Source organism: Ranitomeya imitator, chromosome 1, assembly GCF_032444005.1.
Source record: "Ranitomeya imitator isolate aRanImi1 chromosome 1, aRanImi1.pri, whole genome shotgun sequence".
Taxonomy (NCBI): Eukaryota; Metazoa; Chordata; class Amphibia; order Anura; family Dendrobatidae; genus Ranitomeya; species Ranitomeya imitator.
Genome location: NC_091282.1, coordinates 1,138,558,603 through 1,138,576,292, shown reverse-complemented (window position 1 = coordinate 1,138,576,292; position 17,690 = coordinate 1,138,558,603). Strand labels below are relative to the sequence as shown.

Here is a 17,690-nt window from a genome sequence, read left to right as displayed (position 1 = left end):
ACACGTAGCTGTGACACCGGATACCTGATTATCGGGAGCGCTCCTGATAATCAGGTGTCTGGCACTGCAGCTGCATGTGTCACGGCTGTGTGACAGACACAATACATTCATGGAGATCATGTTTGTTGTGACTATCACACAGTCGCGACACATTATAGTGAATAAGAAGAACTATACTACATTACTAATTGCAGGTATTTGATAATATTATTATACCTGGCACATACTGGAGATGGGAATAAACCTTTCAAGCGCTCTCATTTACCATTTGCATCACTATCAGACAGTAGCTGCTCACAGGCAATGGGTTAATAAAGGGCGCCCACTGTTCCGTTTAGCTACAAAGAGTATGACATATTTTGTCCTGCATAACACATACAACCCATTTAATTAAATGTGTAATACTTCATACCTCCCATGATGGCGCTGCACAAAAACTCAAGAGTAATTGCCAGGTTTCAGATTGTAGAGAATGCCAGCAGGAGTACCCATTGTGATCTGTTTTGGCACCATTCTCACATGAGCCTGTCATCTGATGGCACTGTTTTTTTCACGATTCAGATTGCTAGTGTGAATCTAGGCTTTTGACCAGCAACCTCTTAAAGGGTTACTGGGCAAACAATATATGTATTACCTTATAGAAGGATAGAATATAACTGGCTGATCGCTGGGGTCTGACGGCAGGAACCCGATCGATCCCGAGATTTGGACTTTAGAACTTTTGGAGCCTTAATCTTAATGGGATGGAGGCACGCATGCTCGACCTCAGCTCCTTTCATTGTCTTTGGGACTGATGGAGATAGCCAGGCACTGTACTCGGTTTTCTCTAGCAGTCCCATAGACAATGGAGTAGAGGTCGAGCATGCACATCCCCACTACAGAACACTATCCTCGGAGTTCCAGAGCTTCAATCGTGGGTTTAGCTAAGGTTCACAGGAGATCGACCCCAACGACCAGTAAGTTGTTCCCAGCTGATATGGGATAACTTGGTTATTTTGTCTGAATAACCCTTAAAGCACCACTCCAACATTTTGTTCCAGCTCTGGAGTGACGCTTGAAATATAAGCCCTCTGCCCCAGTTCTTATATCAGTTCTTTTGCCAACGCTGCTCCGTTCTTGGGCACCATCTTGTGCCTGTATCTTGACTGGCCAGAAGTCACATCACAAGAGCTCAATGCAAATCTATGAGATTCAGAACAAGTCTCTCATAAAGATGAATTGAAAAGTGACTACTCTGGAGCTGCCGGCAGGTCACTTTTTGCCTCAGACCGACGGGGGCGACGTTGGAAAAGGATGAAAGCGGTGGCAGGTGAGTATGAGACAGGGGCAGGGAAATTACATTTAAAGCCCCACTCCATCAGTGCAATAAAAAAAATGCTGGAGTGGTGCTTTAAAGAAGCACTTCTCCCATTAAAGTTTTTATTCTCTTAATATATTGCAATCATTATACTATACAGCACTGCGTACTAACAATTGCTCATTTTGCCTTTCTACCCAGCTAATTCTTCTACAAAGCGCTATATACAGTATGTCCTATGTGAAACGGTTAGAGGATTTGGGAATGTTTAGTTTGCCAAAAATAAGACTAAGAGGAGACTTAATAGCCGTCTACAAATATCTCAAGGGCTGTCACAATGTAGAGGGATCATCATTATTCTCATTTGCACAAGGAAAGACTAGAAGCAATAACATAGTAACATAGTAACATAGTTAGTAAGGCCGAAAAAAGACATTTGTCCATCCAGTTCAGCCTATATTCCATCATAATAAATCCCCAGATCTACGTCCTTCTACAGAACCTAATTGTATGATACAATATTGTTCTGCTCCAGGAAGACATCCAGGCCTCTCTTGAACCCCTCGACTGAGTTCGCCATCACCACCTCCTCAGGCAAGCAATTCCAGATTCTCACTGCCCTAACAGTAAAGAATCCTCTTCTATGTTGGTGGAAAAACCTTCTCTCCTCCAGACGCAAAGAATGCCCCCTTGTGCCCGTCACCTTCCTTGGTATAAACAGATCCTCAGCGAGATATTTGTATATTTGTATATTTGTAAGATGAAACTGAATGGGAGAAGACACAGATTAGATATTAGGAAAAAAAATTGACAGTGAGGGTGATCAATGAGTGGAACAGGCTGCCACGAGAGGTGGTGAGTTCTCCTCCAATGGAAGTCTTCAAAGAGAGGCTGAACAGACATCTGTCTGGGATGAGTTAGTGAGTCCTGCTTTGAGCAGGGGGTTGGACACGATGACCCTGGAGGTCCCTTCCAAATCTAACATTCTATGATTATATTATATAATATGTTGATTGCAATATACTGTATGAGAAAGGAATCTGTCAGCAGGTTGTTGCCACCTCATGTGAGATCAGCCTGATGTAGGCAAAAAGACCCTGAAGCCAACGATGCATCACTTAGATTACTGGATGCAGCGATTCTGACACAATCAGAGTTTTTAGATTTAGCAATGAAGCAGAACTGAGAAAGCTAAACCTACCCACACCAGGCTCTGTATATACAATGTCCATAGACAGTGAGCTGCTTATCACAGAAGGGGGTGGAGCAGGACCGGGAGGAGCGCCCTGCAGTTTACCAGTAATGATAAGCTCCTGGTGCTAAAATAATCATTGCAAGTAAGAGCTTGATAAGTGAGGCATCTCTGAAATTTGTGTTTTAACCCCTACCTCATTCTGTCTTCAAATTACATAACAAAAACCTGCTGACATTCCTTTTAAGAGGATACATGTTTTGATGGGAGTTCTTTAAAACAAGTTCGAATTGTCATAATCTCAGAACCTGTTCCAGCTTTATGGTAAGAGTCACCTAAATACAATAGATTTTCTACGCAATCCATGTGTCTTCCTGATATTTCTTTTATTTGGATTCTTTACGATCTTCAAGATCTGCTGTGAGAAATGTTCATCAGTTAAAAATCAAGATAATTGAGGTCTTAAACTGATATTATTTATGGTGTCTAACATTTATTGTTATGGAGAGATCTATGCTAATGCCATATGGAAGGCGTTTATGGTTAATGACTAAACTTTACATCTCTAAGCTAAAGTTACCAAAGTGGAATTGTATATTTAATATTTTATGCGCCTCATCATTATTCTTCTTTCCACATGACCATAATCCTGTGAATATAGTGAGGAGCATAAATCAGCAGATTGATATAGCGTGGCAGCGCCAGTTACTACACAACTGTCAGGACCATATTTCTTTTGGGTTTTGCTTAATGCCCTTAGCACGGATCAAAATTAGCTACTTATATAGAAAATCGTATTTCATATTCTATGTATTCGCTATCGTTATAACAGAAAAGATAGGTACATGTGAATTGAATACGTCATTGCTGTAGGATTGAAACATGTATGGGCACAAGATGGCAAAATATATAAAATACATGTCAGTAAGGCCTTATTCAGACTTTTATTTCTCTGTTTCTATTGTGTTTGATCTGTGTTTTTTTATAGATAGGATATAATGAATATGTATTCTAAGCAGATGTTCACACCATCGTTGCTTTGCAGGTTGTGAGGCTGCAAAAGAGCCCCCCAAAACAGAGACATGTCCATTTTTTTTTATCTGAGACTCGGTTTGAAATTACTCATACAAAGCCATGAGTTCATGAAAAACATGGATACATCCATATCCAATCAGAGTTGCCAACATGACTTAATTTTTTCTGGACAACATACCAAAAAATTACAGACAGACAATATTTATTACTAGTTTCGCCCAGGTTAATAACTGCTGTTAGCAAAATAACATGTGTTAAAAATTTATTCTGGACACAAAAACCACAATTCAAATAGATATAAATGTACTTATTAAAAGGCAAAAACTAAGCTAATTAGCATTTCAGAACCTATATTTCAACACAGATTTAACTAAATTGGCCAAGTAATGTGAAGTAATCTACTACTTATTCGAGAGCCTTTTGATAAATGACATTCTTAGTTTTTCCTTCTGGTGCAAAGACGAACAGATTTTTGGCTGTTCCAACTGTTGAACAGGCCACAGAAAGTTGACCATGAGAAAAGCATGGAGATTGTAAATCGATTCCAACTATTTTTTAAGGACTGTCCCTGAGCCTTGTTGATGGACATAGCAAATGCCAGTCGAACAGGAAACTGAAGGCGTTTAAAATCAAAAGGCAAATCAGATGGAATGAGAGGAATTGTTGGAATGAAAACATCTTCTCCTGTGGCACATCCTGTCAAAATGGTTGCCTCAATTACATGTGGAGACAGGTTCTTAATCAAGAGTCTTGTTCCATTACACAGCTTTGGTGGATCCAAATTTCTCAATAGCAGAATAGGTGCTCCAGGTTTTAGAAAGAGGTTGTGAGGAGGAAGTCCTTGTTGCTCCAAGGAATTGAGGAACTTCGTTGGATATGGCTCTTGAGGAAGCAGCTGCTGTTCTCATGTGTGTCAGCCATGTTTCTCGGTCTTCACATTTTTCATTGGCCCATAATGCAGCTTTTCTTTTCCCATCAGCTGACATTCGTGCCATGGAATTCCTTTTCTTATGAGGCATTATTGTGGTAAAAATAGTCTGTAACTGGCAGTTTCTATATCCTCTCACATAGAGGTAATGTGACTGACATCAGCCTTTCCACCAACACACCCTGACATGCTATTACCTCACACAAGCTTTGTTATACGGAGAATGTCCTTTGTTGCCTATATTAACCAATCAGAGCTCAGATGAATTAACTGTAGCAAAATAGAAGATGAGCTGTGATTGGTTGCTATTGGCAGTCTGATAAACCCCAGCCAACAGAAAGCCCTCCCCCCTGGCAGTATACAGTATACTAGCTCACACATACACATAATAGGTCATGTGACTGACAGCTGCCGTATTTCTTATATGGTACATTTGTTGCTCTTGTAGTTTGTCTGCTTATTAATCAGATTATTATTTTTGAAGAATAATACCAGATTTGTGTGTGTTTTAGGGCGAGTTTCATGTGTCAAGTTATGTGTGTTGAGTTGAGTGTGGCAACATGCATGTAGTGACTTTTGTGAGAAGAGTTTTGTGTGGCGATATGCGTGTAGCAACGTTTTGTGTGTCGAGTTGCATGTGTCAGGTTAGTGTAGCAAGTTGTGTGCAGCAAGTTTTGCGCATGGCGAGTTTTGCGCGTGGCGAGTTTTATGTGTGGTGCGTTTTGAGTATGTGCAAGTTTTGCGTGAGGCAACTTTTGCATGTGTTGCAACTTTTGTGCATGTGGCAATTTTTCCGCCTGTTCAAGTTTTGCGTGTGGCGAGTTTTCCATGAGGTGAGTTATGCACGTGTGGCGAGTTTTGCGTGAGCCTAGTTTTGCGTGAGCCTTGTTTTGCATGTGGCGAATTTTGCGCGTGGCGAGATTTGAGTGGCGACTTTTGTGTTTCGACTTTTATGTGGCGAGGTTGGTGTATGTGTGGTGAAATGTGTGCTGAGGGTGGTATATGTGTTCAAGCACGTGATAGTGTGTGGCGCATTTTGTGTGTGTGTTCATATCCCCGTGTGTGGTGAGTATCCCATGTCGGGGCCCCACCTTAGCAACTGTACGGTATATACTCTTTGGCGCCATCGCTCTCGTTCTTTAAGTCCCCCTTGTTCACGTCTGGCAGCTGTCAATTTGCCTCCAACACTTTTCCTTTCACTTTTTCACCATTATGTAGATAGGGGCAAAATTGTTCAGTGAATTGGAACGCGCGACGTTAAAATTTCGCCTCACAACATGGCCTATGACGCTCTCGGGGTCCAGACGTGTGACTGTGCAAAATTTTGTGGCTGTAGCTGCGACGGTGCAGATGCCAATCCCGGACATACACACACACACACATTCAGCTTTATATATTTATTATGGACTCATTGGAAAATCATAATAAATCAGTGCGATAAATCAGTAATAAATCAGTATGATGTCTACCGCCCAGAATTCTTATATCAAGAAATGAGCTGCATTCACTGTAAACTGTAAAATGATGATAATTAAAGTAAAAAAAAATCTGTGTAAATTTCTTAAGCTTCAAAAAGAAATCACAGCCGCCTTAAAATCTGATCCAAAAAAAACTGATGAAAATTGGTCCCTTTTTTTAATTTACGTGAAAAAGCCTGATGTCTGAATGCTGGCCAAGGGTATGTGCACACAATGTCTTTTAGACAGAGTATTACAAGAGGAATACTCTTCAGAAAAATGACGGTGCTGTTTTTCCTCAATAGCGTTTCCTGGCGTATCTTTGGTCATCTCCTGCGGTGGCCACCGGCATTTTTTTTTACTTGTACAGTCTGATGTTTAACACGTACCCATACGTTTCACATGTACCCATATACTTATATGCTCAGGGTTGCCCACGAACCAGATTGAACAACATACATATATTGGAGGGGTGAGCTGTATCTACAAACTTTCTTTTATTAATACCCAACACTGTACTTGCAAGCCTAAATTGCATATGAATAAATCACAAAAAAGTGCTGGAAAATGAAGGAATACAGTAGGTAACTTTGGAAATATGTGTCCCTGCCCCATCCTGCAGTATCTCAGGTTTCCTAGGCAGATTACTACTTAGGCTAGGTTCATATTGCGTTAGTGCAATCCGTTTAGCGCCTAGCGCTAGCAGATTGCGCTAACGCAATGTTGTTTTATGGGGTCGCGTTAAACGTCCCCGCTCTCGCAGATCTCTCAAGCAGCGTCCGCGGCGCGCCACAAAACACCGGCACATCGCTAGCGCGTGCCGAAAATGGCACGCGCTAGTGATGCGCGTCCCCATTGCTGTTAATGGGCGCGCTAACGGACGCGTTGCACGGCGTTAATTTTGCCGTGCAACGCTGTCCGTTAGCGCGGTCACATTAACGCAATATGAACCTAGCCTTATAGTGACCTCAGATGCAGATTTCTCTGCAGTTGCACCTGCGTCAAATCCTGAGCAAACACGGATCCATTCCTGATCGTCTGCACATACTCTTGCAGATGTCTCTAAAAATATGATTGTGATGTACAGCTGGTGAAGGGCCACGTTGATCACTGGGTTTCACGTATGATTACAAGTGCACTTGAATGGAGCAGTTTGGCAGTTTCCTGCGCACTGGGTGGCTGGCAGCGCCGCTGTGCAGGGTAAAATGGGGAAGGAACCTTTATTTTCAGCATTGCTAGAGGTTAAACACATAATCATCATAATGTTATGAGTTTTAATTACTTGATATTCTAGGCAGAATAACTGCACGGTAATGTGTTTCCATGTATTTCTTAGCTAATCATATCCTGGATATTTCGCATTAATGAAAAAAAAAAAAGTTAAATCAGTGTCAATTACAAGGAGCAAACACGTGGAAAGCCAATATCCAGAATCACACAGTTTAATACCTCCGTAATCTGTTTTACCCTGGTATAAATGTCATTTCTTTCCTCTAAGATGCAGGTTAATCCCTCTATCAGAAAGCATGGATCTATAGCTGCAATCCTCTGACATAAAATCTCATTAAACAATCTCTTTTGGTCCATTTCCTTTATTTAAAAATCTATCAGGCATCATGTGAACTCAATCTGCAATGTGAGAGTAGATCTTTATCCTCTAATTGAAATGGCTGCACGTGAGCTCGGTGGGGAAGTGTTACAGAAGATGCCAATGGTTTTTGTACCAATTCTGAAAAGCAAAATAAAGCCGCAAGGAAAGTGTGACAGTGGGCATAACCAGAAACCAAGGGCTCAAAGTCACATTTGGAGTGAAGACTCTCACCAATAACTTAGAGGTTCATATGCTGCCATCTCCTGGCATTTTCCATCCATTCTCCTTACATCACAGCTGCACGGACACATGAGCAAATGTAGATACTGTATATGAAATGAGAAATTAAAATTCCAGCACTCCATCTTCAGACCTTCAGAGCTTCCAGCTCTATTCATGAAACATGGATGCATAAGATGGCCATCTCCAGTTTCTTACTCGACATGTTTCGGGAGTGCGGTCTTATGGTCTTAAAGTGGTACTTTATTATTGATGGCCTATCCCAAGAATATCTCATGGGTGGTGGTACGACCCTGAGAATCCCACAGATCAGCTGTTACCAGCGGTGGTCAGAAGTTCTCAGATGATGGTGGATCACAGCAGCTGCATTAAAATTATAGTGGCGGTGGACAGGTCCACCCCCTATTGGATCTGCAACACTAGGCCTTGGTCACTATAGAAATAACGGAGCTACTGTGTTGCAGCAGCATCTGTGAACTTCCAGCTGGCACGGGTAATAGCTGAATGGTGGGTGCTGGGTGTCGCATCCCTCACCAATCGGATGACCTATCCAAAAACAGGTCATCAAAAACGTAGTGGCCAACCTCTTTGATCATGGCTAGAACAATTGTACCAAACTCACTTCCTTATAACACACACTGAGGCTGAGCCTATCACCATATGTCTTTGCACAGGTTAAAAACAAAAACATGCTATTAGTTATACAAATGAAACAACCATGTGAAAAACTGTTAATCAAGAAAATATTCTCACAAAGGAGCTAATAAAAAAGTGACTTACACTGATAATGACATACTAAGTCGCGTCTATCATTCAAACCAGCTAGAAAATAGAAAAACTCCAGAATGCTTCACGGCTTAGTAACAAGTGCTTTCTATCGCCCCCACTCTACTTCATAAATTAACCCTTCTTGTTCCACTGAAATGAAAACCTAGTTTATCCCCTCTTATCAGTACTAGTAGATGGTGGCCCGATTCTAACGCATCAGGTATTCTAGAATATGTATGTAGTTTATTTATGAAGATTTCAGAATAATGCAATGAATACACAGGATTCGGCCGGCAGAGCGCGACCAATTAGCGAAGCGTGGTTCAAATCACGCGTCAATATGCCGCCGGACTGCGTCTGTCGCTGATTGTTCGCGGCCGACCGGGCGCGACCAATCAGTGAAGCCAGGGTGAGCTCCAGGTTTTTGAGGGCCCCGCGCGAAAGAGTCTGACAGAACATGTAGCATATAACACAACCCATGTAGTATATAGCACAGCCACGTAGTATATAGCACAGCCACATAGTATATTGCACAGCCACGTAGTATATTGCACAGCCACGTAGTATATTGCACAGCCATGTAGTATATTGCACAGCCACGTAGTATATTGCACAGCCATGTAGTATATTGCACAGCCACGTAGTATATAGCACAGCCCACGTAGTATATTGCACAGCCATGTAGTATATTGCACAGCCACGTGGTATATTGCACAGCCCATGTAGTATATAGCACAGCGACGTAGTATATAACACAGCCCACGCAGTATTTAAAACAGCCCACGCAGTATATAACACAGCCCACGTAGTATACATCACAGCCCATGTAGTATGTTGCAATGTGGGCACCATATCCCTGTTAAAAAAAGAATTAAAATAAAAAATAGTTATATACTCACCTTCTGGCAGCCCCCGGATCCAGCCCAGGCCTTTAGCAATGCTCCTCGCGACGCTCCGTTCCCAGACCGCTACATCATCAGGGGTCATTGCCGTAATGCATTCTTGGGTTCGGAGCGTCGCGAGGAGCGGGAAAGGCTGCCGTGGACGCCGGAAGGTTAGAATATAATGATTTTTTTTATTATTATTTTTAACATTATATGTTTTTACTATTGATGCTGCATAGGCAGCATCAATAGTAAAAAGTTGATCACACTTACAGGGTTAATGGCAGCGTTATGCCGCGGTGTAACTCAGTCCGTTTTTATCGGACTGCTAAAATGCTACGTGGGCGCCGAGTGGAGGGGAGTATGGAGGGGGCACTGACTGGAGGGGAGTATGGAGGGGGCAGTGACTGGAAAGGAGTAGGGAAGGGCCAATTTGCGGCCGGACTGCGCCTGTCGCTGATTGGTCACGGCTAGCTGGGCGCGACCAATCAGCGATGCGGGATTTCCATTACAGACAGACAGACAAACAGACAGAAAGTGGACCTTAGACAATTACATATATATAGATGATTAAATGCAATTCATCATGTGTGTTGCATGTGATAACGTTGACTATCTGTAGAAGACAGTACGTAGGTTGCAACACATATTCTCTACGAGTGCGAATGAGAAAATATTTTATAGGACAGCAACTATATAAATGCCAGTAATCCCTTTGAATTATTGAAGCATTTTGGTTTTGGTGCAATTGAAAGGGTTAATTTATCAAGTAGTATTTTGGTTGTGTTTCTCAGCGAGATCAGCACTCACCTGTGATTCATTGAACTCAGCCTAATTTGGATGGATTGTGTTAACGTGCAGCTCCCTGATCTCCTTCTTCCACTATCCCCAAAACATCAGCGATTCACCTCTGTGCTTTTCAGTAGGAATGGTGTTCCTTTCATCATAGGCCTTGTTGACCTCTCTACAAGTGTAATATTTATGGTTGTGGCCAAAAAGTTCAATTTTGGTCTCATCACTCCTTGTTCCAGAAGTTTTGAGGCTTGTCTCTATCTTGTTTTGCGTATTATAGGCAAGATACATTGAGACATTTGTGCAGTAATGGCTTTCTTCTGGCAGCTTGACCATGCAGCCCATTTTTCTTCAAATGGTTCCTTATTGTGCATCTTCAAAGAGCCTCACAGCTAGTTTTCAGAGAGTCCTGTATTTTAGCTGATGTTATTTGTGTGTTTTTCTTTGCATTCCAAACAATTTTCCTGGCAGTTGTGGAAGACATTTTTGTTGGTCTACCTGACCCTGGTTTTGTTTTCACAGAGACCCTGATTTCCCATTTGTTAATCACAGTTTGAACGCTTCTGACTGGCATTACCAATTTTTTGGATATCTTTTTTTATCCCTTTCCTGTTTTATACAGTTTAACTACCGTTTCCCGTAGATCCGTTGACAATTCCTTTACTTTCCTCATGACTCACAATCCAGAAACGTCAGTGGCTGGATGAAAGATGCAAGAGTCTGTTTGGATACCAGAAACTCACTCAGCTTTTATGCACACACGCTGATTACATGCAAAAAGGTCACAGGTGAGGATGTGGTTCCATTAGTAGTCATTTAAAGCCATTTGTGTCAACTTCTGTGCATGTTATCAGGCCAAAATCACCAGGATATGTGAACTTTTGATCAGGGTCATTTGGTTTTTTTGGTTGTCATTATGACTTAAAGAGAGAAAACACAGTAGTTTGACAATAAATGGCTTCACACAACCACTAACCATAAAGGTACCTTCACACTAAATGATATCGCTAGCGATCCGTGACGTTGCAGCGTCCTGGCTAGCAATATCGTTGAGTTTGACAGGCAGCAGCAATCAGGATCCTGCTGTGCCATCGTTGGTCGGAGCAGAAAGTCCAGAACTTTATTTCGTCGCTGGACTCCCGCAGACATCGCTGAATCGGCGTGTGTGACGCCGATTCAGCGATGTCTTCACTGGTAACCAGGATAAACATCGGGTTACTAAGCGCAGGGCCGCGCTTAGTAACCCAATGTTTACCCTGGTTACCAGCGTAAAAGTTAAAAAAAAAAAAACACTACATACTTACATTCCGGTGTCTGCCCCCCGGCGCTGTGCTTCTCTGCACTGTGTGAGCACCGGCCGGAAAGCAGAGCACAGCGGTGACGTCACCGCTGTGCTTTCCGGCTGGCGCTCACAGTCAGTGCAGAGAAGCACAGCGCCGGGAGACAGACACCGGAATGTAAGTATGTAGTGTTTTTTTTTTTTTTACGTTTACGCTGGTAACCAGGGTAAACATCGGGTTACTAAGCGCGGCCCTGCGCTTAGTAACCCGATGTTTACCCTGGTTACCCGGGGACTTCGGCATCGTTGGTCGCTGGAGAGCTGCTGTCTGTGTGACAGCTCTCCAGCGACCACACAGCGACGCTGCAGCGATTGGGATCGTTGTCCAGATCGCTGCAGCGTCGCTAAATGTGACGGTACCTTAAGTGGAGAAAAAATTTTGGTGTTATCATTCGTATTCTCTGAAAAAAGGCCAAGAAAGCAAAAACTCTGCAGGGGTATGTAAACTTTTGAGCACAAATATATATATATATATATATATATATATATATATACACATATATATATATATATATATATATATATATATATATATTTATAATGATAGATAGATAGATAGATAGAGAAAAGGCTTGAGAAAGGCTCTCCACGGCCTGAAACGTTGCCATGATGGGCTATTAAATTTGAATACCTTGATAACCTTATACAGAATGGTGTGCTGCCTCTGATTTTTGGACTTCTATGACAAGGTTTGGTACATACTTGAGGGGCCCTGCACCCTGATTTTTGTTTTTCTTTTCTGTGCTGCTCTCACTTTTTTGCAATTTATAGATAGATAGATAGATAGATAGATAGATAGATAAATAGATAGCTACTAGATAAAAAAGAACACAGCAGCACATGTGCATAAATCTAGGCCATGTCAAAACACAAACAAATATTCAATATGAATTATACTTCTCAAAAATATTTTTCATAAATTTTAAAACTTTTTTTTCATAAAACTTACAGTAATAGATGAAATGAAGATTCTTAGCGCATAAATTGGCCAATTCATGTGTGCCCATCAACCATGGCAAGGTGATCTCCCTCTGATGGGTTCTACTCTACCGTACATGCCACCCTTAGGCCACCAGCCTACAACTATGGACAAAACATGTCACTCTCGGGCTAAGCCTACAATTTCTGGGCAGGTAGAGCTGATTACCACCACCTGCAAGGTCAATGGGAGGAGTGCAAAATCAGTCTGGAGGCAGCCGCATCCAGTGACTAAATAGAGAAAAAAAAACAATCAGCACTCCTAATGTGAACACATGCACGCTGCTACACTGCATCATATAGATAAAAAAAGAACACAGCAGCACATGTATCTAGTGTTAGGAGTTGAGTTGCCACTGCTGCACAGGGGAATCTCGAACCATGTCTGCTGCGGTCTTTCATTCTGCATCAGCCGCAGTGGAGCCTGCTCAGTGGAGATGTTGGTCCCAGCGTCTCGCTCAGTCTGATTTTGTGCAAAGGGTTACTGCTGCCTTTCCAGGCTCTGCCATTGTAGCCTGTACTGATCAGCGGCGAGCAGACGTCTCTGGGACTAAGTCCTGCTTTTTCCCTTCTGAGCATGCCCAAAGGAAGACCTCTCAGTGGAGGTCTGGGGTCACATGCTCAGGTACTGCAGTAGCTCCTGTTGGTCCTCTAGGAAGGTCCTGAAGCTGCTGCAGCTATAAAAGGTTTGCATGGCCACACGGTCATGCGCTAGTTTACACTTGTTTATGTGTGTGTGTTGTGAGTGAAAGTCGGTCTTTAATCATCCCCTCCCTTGTGTTTGAATGCTCGCGTAAGGAGGATGATTGTAATCTAGCGCCCGACTTGTAACCAACACTGGTACACAAACAGCGTCTATTGCTGTGACTGCCAGTGCGGCACCGTGCGCTATCACTGCGCTTTCCAAACCCAAGTCTGGGTGGTTAGTGGCATCCGCCAGTGCGGCATCACATGCACTCTTGTGCTATTTAATTATTATTTCTGTTACGTGCGGTACTGCGGCCCTGTGACGCAACAGGGTTTACTTCTTTCACGCAGGGTGAAGCTAACCCGTGTGTATCCTTATTGTACCGCCATATAGTCCGTCATTGCTTAGCAGCAGGTTCTATCTCTGCACGGTGGACCCTGGGCTGCAAACGCACCTTATTAGTTTTCTCTAATTATTTGGTGCGTTCCGCTAGCCCTAACATTATACTAGCACCAGGGTCTGGCTAAGTAATGAGGGACGAACAGCGATCGCAGGGGTACATCCAGCTGCTGGAGGGCAGGTTGGCGGCTCTCGAGCGTGCAACTTCAGCAGTCGATATTACTGCAATAGCTGCTCAGGCTGCTAGCGTGGCTGCAGCAGCTTTACCCACTGCCATCTCTGTTCCGACCTTATCTCACCTCCCGCTGCCAGAGAAATACTCTGGTGACAGTAAATCATGTAGGGGTTTCGTGAGCCAGTGCGGTATACACCTCGAGCTCCTGGCTGCATGTTTTCTCACAGAGCGGGCAAAGGTGGGATTCATAATTTCTTTGCTGTCGGACAGGGCATTGGAGTGGGCTACGCCGCTGTGGGAGCGTGACGATCATGTGGTGCAGAGTGCTCCTCTGTTTTTGAGCACTCTGAAACAGGTCTTTTTAGGACCCCAAGTCACCCATGATATGGCGTTCCAACTGCTGGCATTGACTCAGGTTCGTCCATGGTCAGCCATTTTGCCGTCCACTTCCGGACATTAGCGTCTGAGCTGGAATGGTCGGATAAAGCCCTTATCCCGGTATTTTGGAGAGGGCTGGCTGACCATGTGAAGGACGCTTTGGCCACTAGGGAGATTCCCGCCACACTGAAGGAGCTCATAGCTATATCAACCCGCATCGACCTTCATTTTCACGAGTGAAGGTTGGAGCGAGCCCAGTGTAGGCAGAGGTTTCGGCTGGCTCCCACTTTCGCCAAACCTCAGGAATCTCCGGTCCAGGCATCCGAGTCACATGAGGCCATAGAGGCGGTGCGGGATCTAAGTCCCAGTCCGCTCGTGCACCTATGGTCTGTCATGTTTGCCGGCAGTCAGGAGTCAGGACATCTTGCCTCCAAGTGTTCTCAGCGGTCAGGGGAACATTGGAGGAGGTACACTAGACACGGAGACGTTTTCCTCTAAATTGTCCTTCAAGGGGACAATAACCATAGGCCCATCCACTCTTATGGTAGAGCTTTGCCTGGACTCTGGGGCGGAAGGAAATTTCATGTCATCTGCTTTCGCCCAGCGTCACGCTATACCCCTGGTGATGCTCGCCAAACCTGTGACCGTTCGAGTGGTAAATGGGTCGACACTACCCTCACAGATTACACATCAGACCATTCCATTCACTCTTTCAATGTCTCCATCACATCAGATTATCTCTCTATTAGTCATTCCTGAGGGAATTGATGAGGTCCTGTTGGGGATACCATGGCTTCGCTATCATTCCCCTCATATAGAGTGGTCCTCAGGGAAAATTTTGGGATGGAGTAAATCATGTGAGGGTAGATGTCAGAGGGAGTGCGTTCAGTTTGCTTCTACACAGGTACCCGCAGATCTTTCGTCTCTCCCCAAGCACTATTGGTCCTATGCGGACGTGTTCTCCAAAAGGGCTGCGGAGACGCTTCCTCCTCACCGCCCCTATGACTGTCCTATTGACCTCTTGCCTGGTGCAGAGCCTCCCCGGGGTCGAGTCTATCCATTATCTCTCCCAGAGATGGAGGCAATGTCCCAGTACATTCAAGATAATCTGGCAAGAGGATTCATAAGGAAGTCAGTGTCACCTGCAGGGGCTGGGTTCTTCTTTGTGCAGAAGAAGAATGGAGAACTACATCCAGGCATAGACTACAGGGGTCTTAACACCATCACCATTAAGAATAAAGAATAAATACCCACTACCCCTGATATCTGAGCTTTTTGATAGGCTATGGGGAGCAAGGGTATTTACTAAGTTAGATCTGCGGGGTGCTTACAACCTGTGACCTCTCAGTGGAGGTCTGGGGTCACATGCTCAGGTACTGCAGTAGCTCCTGTTGGTCCTCTAGGAAGGTCCTGAAGCTGCTCAGTTACTGTAGCAGTTCTCTTTGGTCCTCTAGGAAGGTCCTGAACTTGCTGCAGCTATAAAAGGTTCGCATGGCCGCACGGCCATGCGCTAGTATACACTTGTTTATGAGTGTGTGTTGTGAGTGAAAGTCGCTCTTTAATCATCCCCTCCCTTGTGTTTGAATGCTCAGGTAAGGAGGATGATTCTAATCTAGCGCCCGACTTGTAACCAACACTGGTACACAAACAGCGTCTATTGCTGTGACCGCCAGTGCGGCGCCGTGCGCTATCACTGCGCTTTCCAAACCCAAGTCTGGGTGGTTAGTGGCATCCACCAGTGCGCCAGCCATGGCGCGCGTGGATTTGTGGACCCGCCGGGCCTACCCAGGAAGGGGCATAGCTAAGCGGCTACCTTAGTGCTCACTCTAGCTTCTAATGGTGAGATAAGGTTTGTGCGGCAGGTAGCTGCCAGGTACCACTCCTGGGCAGAACCCGGTACTGCAGCTGCTAACCTCAGGGGTCAGGTATGCTCACACTACTTAAGGGCTTATTTCATACATGCTGGTCTAGGATTCAGTATCAGGATTAGGGCTTGTTTCCATTTGCGAGAAACACGTCCGTGTCTCGCATGTGAAAACCAAGCTCTGGCACCGGCACTCCAGAGCGGAGCGTGCGGCCGCATAACAATACATGGAGCTGCACGCTCCGCTCCCAAGTGCCGGCGCCAGAGCTTGGTTTTAACATGCGAGACACGGATGTTTATCTCGCAAATGGAAAGGAGCCCTTAGGCTACTCATGGACCGGGAAATAGTGTTCATGCACTGGCCGCATTTGAAACAGGGGACTTCAGGAAGAGGACTTGCAGCTCCGGGACCATGGGTCAATGTTCAGGCACTGGCCGCTCCAGGACCAGAGGACAGTGTTCAGGCATTGGCCACTCTGGGACCCGGAGACGAGGTTCAGACACTGACCACTCCTAGGAAAGGGTTCAGACAATGGCCGCTCTGGGGACAGGGGATAAGGTTCAGGCAGTGGCTGCTCCAGGACCAAGAGACAAGGTTAAGGCACTAGCCGCTCCGAGGCCAGGGGAAAAGTTTCAGGCACTGGCCGCTTTAGGACAATGGGATAAGGTTCAGGCACTGGCCGCTCTGGGACCAGGGGACAAGGTTCAGGCCCTGGCCGCTCTGGGACCAGAGGACGTGTCTATAGGACTGGCCACACTGGGACCAGGGAATTATGGATATAGGACTGATCACACAAGGACCAGGGGATTATGGACACAGGACTGGCCACACCGGGACCAACGGACCTCACAACTCACTAGCAGTACACCTTACTAACTAATAATTCACTAAGTTGCTTGATGACTCCCTAGGGGAGAGAAAGTTTTTTAAACAAGATGCCTCCAAGCCATTGGCTTGGAGCCATCTTGCAGGTGTACTACTTATGCTTCATGCCTCTCAGCAACTTGCTGAGAGCATTTAGGATAATAGACTTTGCTCCTGTAAGAACAAGGAAGCGGGCACTCGCGTCATAAGCACGTTACCAGACTACGGCGCACATACATCGAAAGCAGGAAGTACAAGGAAGCAGGGGACTATGCCACGGGGCTGGGGCAGTGAGTAAGCCAGCGTCCCTGCATGGAGAGGGAATGGGACACCATGCAGGGGTGCCAGCAGCAGCGTTACATATACACTGTTAAGACAGGGTGTCTTATGTTCCTTTTTGCTATGAAAGATGAGATATGGCTTATTTTCAGGAGATCTCGTTTTTTTTCCATGAACTACAATCTATATTTATTCTTCAACCAAAAAAAATCAACATTTATGGAATTAATTATCATGTCATCACACACACGGTACACAAACACGTGTATATACGTGTCTCTTGTCCATGCTGAACAAGTTTAGTGACAAAAAAATATATATTCTACTTCATAAGGTTTTGGCACAAGAAAACGAAGCAAAACCTGATATCGGCGCTTTTTCAGTGTTTTGCATTAAAAAACAAAAAAAAATACAGAAAAAAACTCTCAGTGTGAACATACCCTTACTGTGATTTTGTTTAATAATTAAGGGGTTACAATTAGTGAGGAGCGAGCACTAAAATGCTCGGGTGCTCATTTCTCGGTTCAAGCAGATTGGAATA

At 44.4% G+C, this 17,690-nt stretch overlaps 1 protein-coding gene across 1 annotated transcript in view; it reads right to left on the bottom strand.

The window, feature by feature from the left end:
- YIPF7 (Yip1 domain family member 7) overlaps positions 1-17,690 on the bottom strand; it is a 114,193-nt gene that overhangs the window by 2,822 nt on the left and 93,681 nt on the right. The window lies entirely within an intron of this gene.